This window comes from Pinus tabuliformis, chromosome Q, assembly GCF_031772625.1.
Source record: "Pinus tabuliformis cultivar Carrire ecotype Pingquan chromosome Q, CPIR1, whole genome shotgun sequence".
Classification (NCBI taxonomy): Eukaryota; Viridiplantae; Streptophyta; class Pinopsida; order Pinales; family Pinaceae; genus Pinus; species Pinus tabuliformis.
In genome coordinates, this window is record NC_142296.1 from 315,138,181 (window position 1) to 315,147,633 (window position 9,453).

Sequence of the window (9,453 nt, forward strand, 5' to 3'; positions counted from 1 at the left end):
AAGCTAGATTCTAGGGGAGAAAGAAGGTCTGTCATCTTCTGGTCATCAGTTTTTCACCAAGTCCAAGATTCACCATATTCATACTGTGAATTTATTGATCAATTTGTCTACCTGGTCTCTTGCCTATTGATGAGATCCCCTCCTCCCAGAGTGTCATTTGAAATCCAGAAAACTTTGCAGCTGTCCAAAAAATTACAAAATAGGTGATTGGTACCTATACCAAAATCATACAGTCATCAGAATTTATGGCTGCGAGCTCTGTCCATATAGGCTCCCGAGATGTGTACCAATGAGACTGTTCGCCTTGGAGTACTATAGGCAGCTTATTAACTCTGACCTCACCCACTTTCATAGTGCAAAGAAGAAAGCCCACCTCAAGTTCAAACATCACCTGGGCCCCTTTATCATGAACAAAAAAGAGGGATGGCAAGAGGCTGAGCAAATCCTCAGAGATAAATACAAGCTATCAAGAAGCTTCTGGTGGGTCCCTTATGACCCTGAAGGCTTCATCAGTGCTAGAAGAGTCAAGTACAGGCTGCTAGGCTATGAGCACTGTAAAATTCCACAACATGAGCAGTATGCCAATCAGCAAGAATGGTTGCAAGACACATTAGTTGAGGAACTAACTCAAGAAGAAATAATGCAAAGAAATGTCAAAGATTTGGAAAAAACTCTTGACTTAGATTCGGTGCAGCAGGTAATTTTCAAGCAGCCGCATCCAATTGGAGAAGGAACCTCAACTACTACAACTGCACCAGCCACCCAGGCGCCATCTACAGCAGCATCAAGCACAAATAAGGGCAAGGGAATAATGGGTGCTGAAGAAGAGATAGTAAAACAAAAGCCTGCCTCCTCAATTGGGCAGCAACAAGATCAAACCCCTCCACCACAAACAGAACCACCAACAGTGCCTGCATTGCAGACCCCTGCACATGAGGAGAGGGGCAAGAAACAGGACAGAGAAGAGTCCACTCATGCTAGTGGATCCTCCCAGCTACCTGAAGCCAAGAGGCAAAAGGTTGACTCCCCAGTCATAGAAGAAATAAGCGAGGAAGTCCTTGAGAGTCCAAGGAAAGAAGGAGGAGACAGTCAACAAACGGCTACAAGCTCTTTTCAACAAGAGCAAGGATTACAGCTTGGCATGGAGGTGTCCTCCTCCACTCAGCAGAGCAAGAAGCCTTCAAGCACCAAGGCTTCCTTCAAAGAGATAAAGGCACAAAATGAGCTGTTGAGAGTGGAGGTATACAAGCAATTCCTCAAAGCAACACCAGCTAAGCGAGAGAGGTTGATGTCAGTGTATGATATACAAGAGGAAAAGATAATCCTCAACTACTTCAAACCCAAGGTACCGCAGCCTCACTCAGCTGCAGATTTTGTAAAAACAAAGCTAGAAGTCATGGCAAAGGATATTCACCCCATGGACCAGATAGAGTTGCACAAGAAAATGGGGGAAATGGTCTATGCCACCTTGGTAGACAGGGCCACAATGGCCCATGAATTGAAAGAATCGCTGAAGAACACCAAAATTCAGCTAGATTTCGAGAGAATGTCGTCCACAGCCAAGGACAACAGGATTAAAACAATGGAGGACATCATTGTGGACCTAGGACATGATCCTAAGGACCCAAAGGGTGTGAGGGCCCTCATGAAAAAGAAAGAATATGATATTGCTGCATTGAAGAAAAGACTGAAACTGCTTCCCATTGAGCACCCACAAACAACAGAGTTGCGAAAGGAAAAAGAGTCTGAAGATCAACTCGATCTAATAATGCAGCTGAATCAAAAAGTTATTGATCTAGAGAAGGAGCTAGAAGAGGCACTGCAAGACAAACAGGGAGAATCAACCTCCCAACCTCCTCAAACTACCTCAACCACTGCCACCACTACAGAGGCAGTAGTAACCCCTGCAACAACTACAACAACAACAGAAGCAGTAGCAGCAACAACAACAGCTCCTGAGTCCAGCTTAAACATGGATGAATTGACAAAGGCTATCAAAGAGCTGGAACTTCAGGCAACCGAGATCAAGCAGGCCAAGGAAAAATTGGCAGAACTGGAGGCTAAATATGACAAATCAAAGATGACTGTAGCAGAGCAGACTAGAGAAATTAAGGCCCTCAAAGACAAAATAAAGGCCTTAGAGAAAGAGCTCAAACTTGAAAATACTCTGGCAGAAATAAAGAGGATTTTGTGGGCCCGGATTGACCACTCCCTTACTAGACAATGGAAGTCAATCAAGACAGTGCATGAACAAATGGAATTGATTGGCCAAGCACAAATTGAGAGCCAGAAAGCCAGAACAGTATTAGGGAATAGGCCTGAGCAGGCCAACAGAATGATAAATTTTCTCAACAATCAGACCAAGGAGGAGCTGGCAGCCCTGAACATCATTAACAAAACAGATGCTGTCCTTACAGCTAAAAAGGTGCTCACTCTCAGAAATTTTGTACAAACTGTAGAAAGAAAATGTCATGAAATGCAGGCTGAGGTGGATGAATACAAGCTCAAAATGGGAGCACTGCAAGAAAAGGGATTGCCCAGCCTACTAACCAGCACAGGAAGACTGCTCCCCCGTGAGCAATATGCTACCAGGATGACAAATTTTATTGAAAATCAGATCACTGCATCCGCCAGTACTTCGTAAGAAACAGGGCCTCCAACAGGGCAGGGTCTCTACGACAAGCTTGAAAATCTATTTTTTATTGAACATGAGATCAATCACCTATTTGAGGTTCCACCAAATTTTTATAGATATACAGAGGCAGATGAAACCTTGGTAAAAATACGAAGACACCAACTGCCCAAAGAGGATTGGTGGCAGGCAATGCTGCAAATTTTGCCTCAGTAATCTCAGTTGATCAATCCTAGTCAGCTTCCACTCAGCCAAAGGCAAAAAACAGAATCTGGACAGCATACAAGGCAGCCGAAAAGGGTGACTCAGCATGAAGACAGTGACAGCAAGCCAAAACATAGGAAATGCGCAAATTTTGGGCAGCACGGCTTCAGCCGACTCCATCGGTCACAAAGTCAACATTCTCTGACCATTTTGGACAGCTAATACACTAAGAAGTTACTACAGCATTTATTTTCTCAGCTGCAATGCTCCAGGAGTTGGCACAATATTAATGAGCCATTAACTCACCAGCTAGATATTTTCTGATGTAAATTTTGTATATATACCTCCCCTGGCAACGTATTTGGGGTTGGTGATTTTCACTCTGAGGCAAATATATTGTATACTTTCAGATGATCTAATCAAAAAGGCTGGAAAATCTCAGTGTTTCTTGAATGCTTGATGTCTCAATGATGCTCTGCGTGCTGTTGCAGAATTCCTGTGCTGTCTAATGGAACAATAAGTTTTCTCAATCTATGTTTTATCTTCTTATGTTTGTTTGAATCATATGCATGTTTCACCAATCTAACAATAGAGAAAAGGAATAGTACAGGATATGTTTGTTTACACCCTGTATTCAATCTCTGTTGTTGAAAATGTTTTCTTCAGAATTAATCATGAACATGAATTCTTAATTGCTCATGTTTGTATCAATTCTATAAATATGAATGTTATGCAGGAATTCTTCAGTGCTCCTAAGTAATATTCCCACTGTTCTCCATATCAGCTTACTGAAAGATCCTTAGTTGCCTTTCACGCCCTGATTCCATCACATCCAATTACAGATTTAAAGAATTGTTCCTTAGGCACTTATCTGGCTCTGTAGCATCACTGTTGTATCATCGCAGACGCATCAAGCAGTTAAACATCACTGACTCCATGCCCAATGGCGTAGATCATCCTGCAAACATATTTCTCTTTTGACTGAAATCATCATCCAGCAAAATTCAAAACAAAACCTTGAGCATCATAACTAGCCTAAAATATTATACAAACAAAGTTAAATCATAAAGAGAGAGCCCTCTCTGGTCATAGGTAGGCTAGAACCTGTGACCCAAAGATTGGTTAGTGGTTACCTCGGCCGTATTCCCTTGGGAGTCAAAGGGAACAACCTGAGTGTTAACATAATTGGCGACTCAACTGGGGACAGAGCGTATTTTTCAAACTGCTGTCTGTTTTTAGACAGTGGTTCCAAAAACTTGAACAGTCCCTTAAACAGTTCTAAAAATATTCTCAAAAAATACCAAAAGCAAATTCAGAAGCTGGCTCCTAAAAAGAGAACTAGGCATACCAGGTCAAATCCTGACCCGAATCCTCCACCTGTTTTCGACAATCCTAACTTGATTCCCAAGACTCTTAGGAACCAAAAGGAACCAGAACAATCTCCTGAAACCAGCCCTGAGGCAGTTCAACAAAGTTTTATTCCAACCCCTGCAAAACCATCAGTCCACCTTCATATAACTCACTCTTCCCCCTCTTCATCATCCACTTCACAAAACATATTGTCTACACCCAACACACAAACTGTTATTGTTGTCCCTGTTGTTCCAGTTGTTCCCTTTCTACCAGTTGTCCCACTTATCCCCCCAAATATGGCTAATCGTTATGCTCCCCTTCAGTTACCTGGTAATCCTGGGGCCATGCCTCAGGACTACCAAAGTAAGATTACTTATTTTGATGGAACCAGTACATACACTGCCTTACAGCATACCAAGAAAATGCAAGATTACTTTGAAAATTATGAGATAGATGATGATGATGTGAGAATGAAAATTTTCGTGCAAAGTCTGATAGGTGAAGTAAGAACTTGGTTCAGGGCACTGGCTGCAAATTCTATAGCTGATTCGGGTGCCCTTTATCAGTCCTTCCTGAACAGATGGGAAAAGAAAAAGGATCCTCTACATATTTTATCTGAGTATGACACCATAAGGAGAGGCCCACAAGAAACTGTCTTGGACTATTGCACTAGATTCAACACTATCTATAATGCCATTCCTCAAAATCTTAGGCCTCCACCTGATTTAGCATTGATTAAATTCCCTGATGGGTTTGATGCTGATATGGCATATCAACTAAGAGAAAGAGCCCCTGCAACTTTGGCAGACATGCAAAACATAGCTGTAAGTGTAGAGGCAAATCTGATTGCTAAGAGAAACCGGGCAAGGACTGAAAGAAGAACTACTTTTAAAGAAGAACCCTCATCATTTGAGCAAAAGCTAGATGCAATCATCAAAGGGATGGACAGACTTGGAGACAGGGTGGAAACCATAGAAAGAAAATCATCATGGGAAGGTCAAACAAGCAATATTAGAAACCCAAACTTTAGAAAGAATCAAAGTCCCAATGTTGGAAGGACTGATCCTGACCAGCATGTCAGACCTCCTTTCCAAGAAAACTATGTTGAGGCTTCCACATCTAGTGAACCTAATGAGGACCCTCACATCAACCTAATGGGTTTGGACAGTGAACATCAAGTCTTCTTAACACAAGAAGATCAAGAGGTTTACAATGACAATCAATACCACACTAAGTCAGGAGAATCATTTGATTTCAAAGAGGGTTATGATGCAGCTGTGTATGAGGTACACAAACAGTACAAACTAAGGACTAGAACGATAGATGTACCTACACCCCTCAAACCAAAGGACAATAAGCAGTCAAAAAAGATCAATGATAATACCACTCTCCCACAATCAGCTGGCAGCTCAAACCCACCTACCACAGAAGTCACTGTGGAGGACATCTCAGAACAACAGCCCTCTGAAAACTAGCCAGCTCCACCCCATCCGTCAAAGACAAGGGCAGATACCCCCCCAGGAAACAAACATGGCACCAGTTTTACTCAAAATCAAGCCAACTATGAGCAAAAGACCACTGACAACCCAACTGAAAGGGAAAAATCTGTTGCACTGAATGCCAAAATTCAAATGGAAAAACCTTTTAACTTGGAAACAGAAATAAGTAAGCTAAAGATATCAGTTCCTCTTTCGGAATTAGCCAAACATGAAATATACAGACAGCAGATCAACAAGTCACTCCAAGTATCAGACAATAAAGATGCTGTGAATGTCCTAGATGACCAACCAGAGTTGTTGTTCGGACCTGAGGTTAATGGAAAAACAGAAAATGGAGGGGTTCCACCCTTTTATGTCAGTCTAAACATTCATGACAAGGTTCTACATAATGCAATGTTCGATTCTGGGGCCTCACACAACTTAATGCCCAAATCTGTAATGGAAAAACTCGACCTAGACATCACAAGACCTTATAAAGATCTATTCTCATTTGATTCAAGCCAGGTCAGGTGCTTAGGCTTGATTAAAGACTTATGTGTCTCTCTGGTCCAATACCCAACCAAAACAATCTTGATGGATGTAGTGGTAGCTGACATACCCCCTAAGTATGGCATGCTCTTGTCCAGATCCTGGGGGGCCAAACTCCAAGGATCTTTGCAATTAGATATGTCCTATGCAACTATCTCAGTCTTTGGGCAGCCAAAGAGATTATACCGTGAAACTTTGATGAAATATGTGGTAAGCAGTCAAGAGAAGCCCCAAAATTTCCCAATCTATTCAATACACTCTGACATGGATTCATTTATTCTCTACAATGCTGACATCTGCAACAAAGCTTATTCTGAACTATTAATGACAGTAGAGACAGAGGAGTTAGATGAGCAACGCGCTTTCAAAGACCAAGGGACTGTGGGTATAGCTGATAAGACAAAGGAACATGATGTATCAAGTAACTTGCAAGAAACCAACCTACCCATGATCCAACTTTCTAGTGATCTCAATCCAAATCTTGATCATGAAACCTTATGGTATTTAGAATTTGATGGTTCTGTAAACCGGTTGGGAGCTGGGGCAGGAGTCTGGATCCATAATATGCACAATGACCAAGCTGAGGGCCATGCATACAGACTAAAATTTCGATGCACAAACAACATGGCTGAATATGAAGCCCTTCTGTTGGGTCTGAAACTCATAAAAAATCTAGGTGCAACCAAAGTCTCAATCTTAGGAGATTCAGATCTGATCATACAACAGATGAAAGGAAACTTTACCACAAATGATCTAAGGTTGAGAGCATACAAGGGAGCAGCTATTCAAGTACTTGAGAGCTTCTCACAAACACAGTTGACTAAAATTTCCAGAGAACTCAATCTACATGCTCACAGCTTGGCAACCTTTGCCAGCACTTGTAAGTTGCCTTTCAAAACCAATCATACATTTACTGCTGAAATCAAACACAGACCTTCAGTTCTGGATAACATCAAGAATTGGCAAGTCTTCGAGAGTAACACACAGATAAATAACTTCCTCACTTTAAAGGAAGAATTTTCCGGCATGAACATTGACACTAGCACTAGAGATGATCAACCACAGGCATGCACAATTACACAGAAAATATCAGCTGAAACAACTGATCTAGTTTTACATCCTACCACCTTTGACAAGGAAACTATACGGGAGTTGAAACAACCAGATGGAGAGGAAATGGTTGAAACAGAAGCTGAGGTAATTGAGCTAAAGGATAATTTTCTGCCCACAGGTTTAACCCCTTTGGAGGATCTGTTTGATTCAAATGATATCTCGAGAAAACCAAAAATGCAACCATTGAATGCTGAAATAGAAGATTGTAACATTGGGACTCCAGAAAATCCCAAAATGATAAAGTTATCTAAAGCACTACCACCTGAGCAGAAACTGAAATACATTGAGTTATTCAAAGAGTTTCAAGATGTCTTTGCCTGGAGCTATGAGGACCTTAAGTCTTATGATACATCAGTCATCCAGCATACTATACCTTTAAAAGAAAACCAAAAGCCTTTCAAACAGAATCTTAGAAAAGTCAATCCGGTCCTCCTCCCCCTCATTGAAAAAGAGGTTAAACGTATGTATGAAGCAGGGATCATTGCCCCAATCAGATTCTCAGAGTGGATTTCAAACCTGGTGCCTACTAGGAAAAAGACAGGGGAAATTAGATTGTGTGTTGACCTAAGAAATTTGAACAAAGTCTCTCTCAAAGACCATTACCCCTTACCAAAAATGGATCATATCTTGCAAAGGGTAGTGGGAGCCTCTAGAATCTCCTTACTAGATGGTTTCTCAGGATTCAATCAGATTCTAGTGCACCCGGATGATCAAGACAAAACTGCCTTCACAACACCTTGGGGAACATTCAAATATGTCAAAATGCCTTTTGGGCTTAAAAATGCAGGGGCCACATTCCAAAGAGCAATGGATATTGCCTTCGCCAAGGAAATTCATGATTTCCTAGTTGTCTATCTTGATGATCTTACTGCCTTTTCAAAATCAGATCAAGAACACTTAGAACACTTGAGGCAGGTTTTCACAATTTGTAGAAAATATGGCATATCTTTGAACCCAAAGAAGTCACTGTTTGGGCTGGAGGAAGGTAAACTCCTGGGGCATATAATCTCAAAAGATGGTATTAGGATTGACCCAGACAGAATTCAAGCTATCCTACAAGTACCACATCCAAGAAACATCAAAGAACTACAAAGCTTTCTAGGAAAAATCAACTTCTTGAGGAGGTTCATTCCCAATTTGGCTGAACTCATAAGACTGTTAAACAATATGCTGAAAAAGGATTCCAAGGTCAAATGGACCATGGAAGCTAGACAAGCCTTTGAGGATATCAAAAGAGCACTGACAAACACACCAGTCCTAACAAGCCCTAGATTTGATCAAGATTTGATCATTTTTTCTTTTGCATCTGAGCATACAATTGCTGCTGTTCTGCTACAAAAAGATGACCAGGGCTGTGAAAAACCCATTGCATTTTTTAGCAGAGCCCTTAGAGATGCTCCCTTGAAATATCAGATCATGGAAAAACAAGCCTATGCATTGGTAAAAGCCATCAAGGACTTCAGAATCTATATCCTGTACTCTCATATAATTGCCTATGTTCCTAATGCAGTGGTCAAAGACATTCTAACCCAAGAAGGAATTGAAGGCAAGAGGGGCAAGTGGATTGCCAATATCTTAGAATATGACATTGAGATTAAACCTACCAAACTGATAAAAGGACAAGGTCTAGCTAAACTAATGACTGAAACCAATTTTCAAGCCCTTGACATTAATGAACTGGACGACGAACAGGAGATGGCGACTCCACAGATCAACCAAGCCTTTATGCAATCTCCCTGGTATGCTGATATATGTTTTGTATTATTAAACCTGCAAGCTCCTCCAGGGTTGTCCAGAACCAAGAAAAGATTCTTGAAAATGAAAGCATCAAAGTTTTGTATTATTGACAGTGTTTTGTTTTGGAGAAATCATGAAGGGATCTTACTCAATTGCTTAACATTAGAGGAAACTGACAATGTCCTCAAAGAATTTCATGCAGGTGACTGTGGAGGACACTTATACTGGAAGTCCACAGCTGATAAAATCCTAAGGGCTGGATTTTATTGGCCCTCCTTGTTTGCTGATGTGAAGAAATTTGTAATGTCTTGTCACAAATGCCAAATTTTTGAGGGCAAGAGAAAGCTGCTACCTTTACCACTCAAACCAGTTTCAACTGAGAGACCA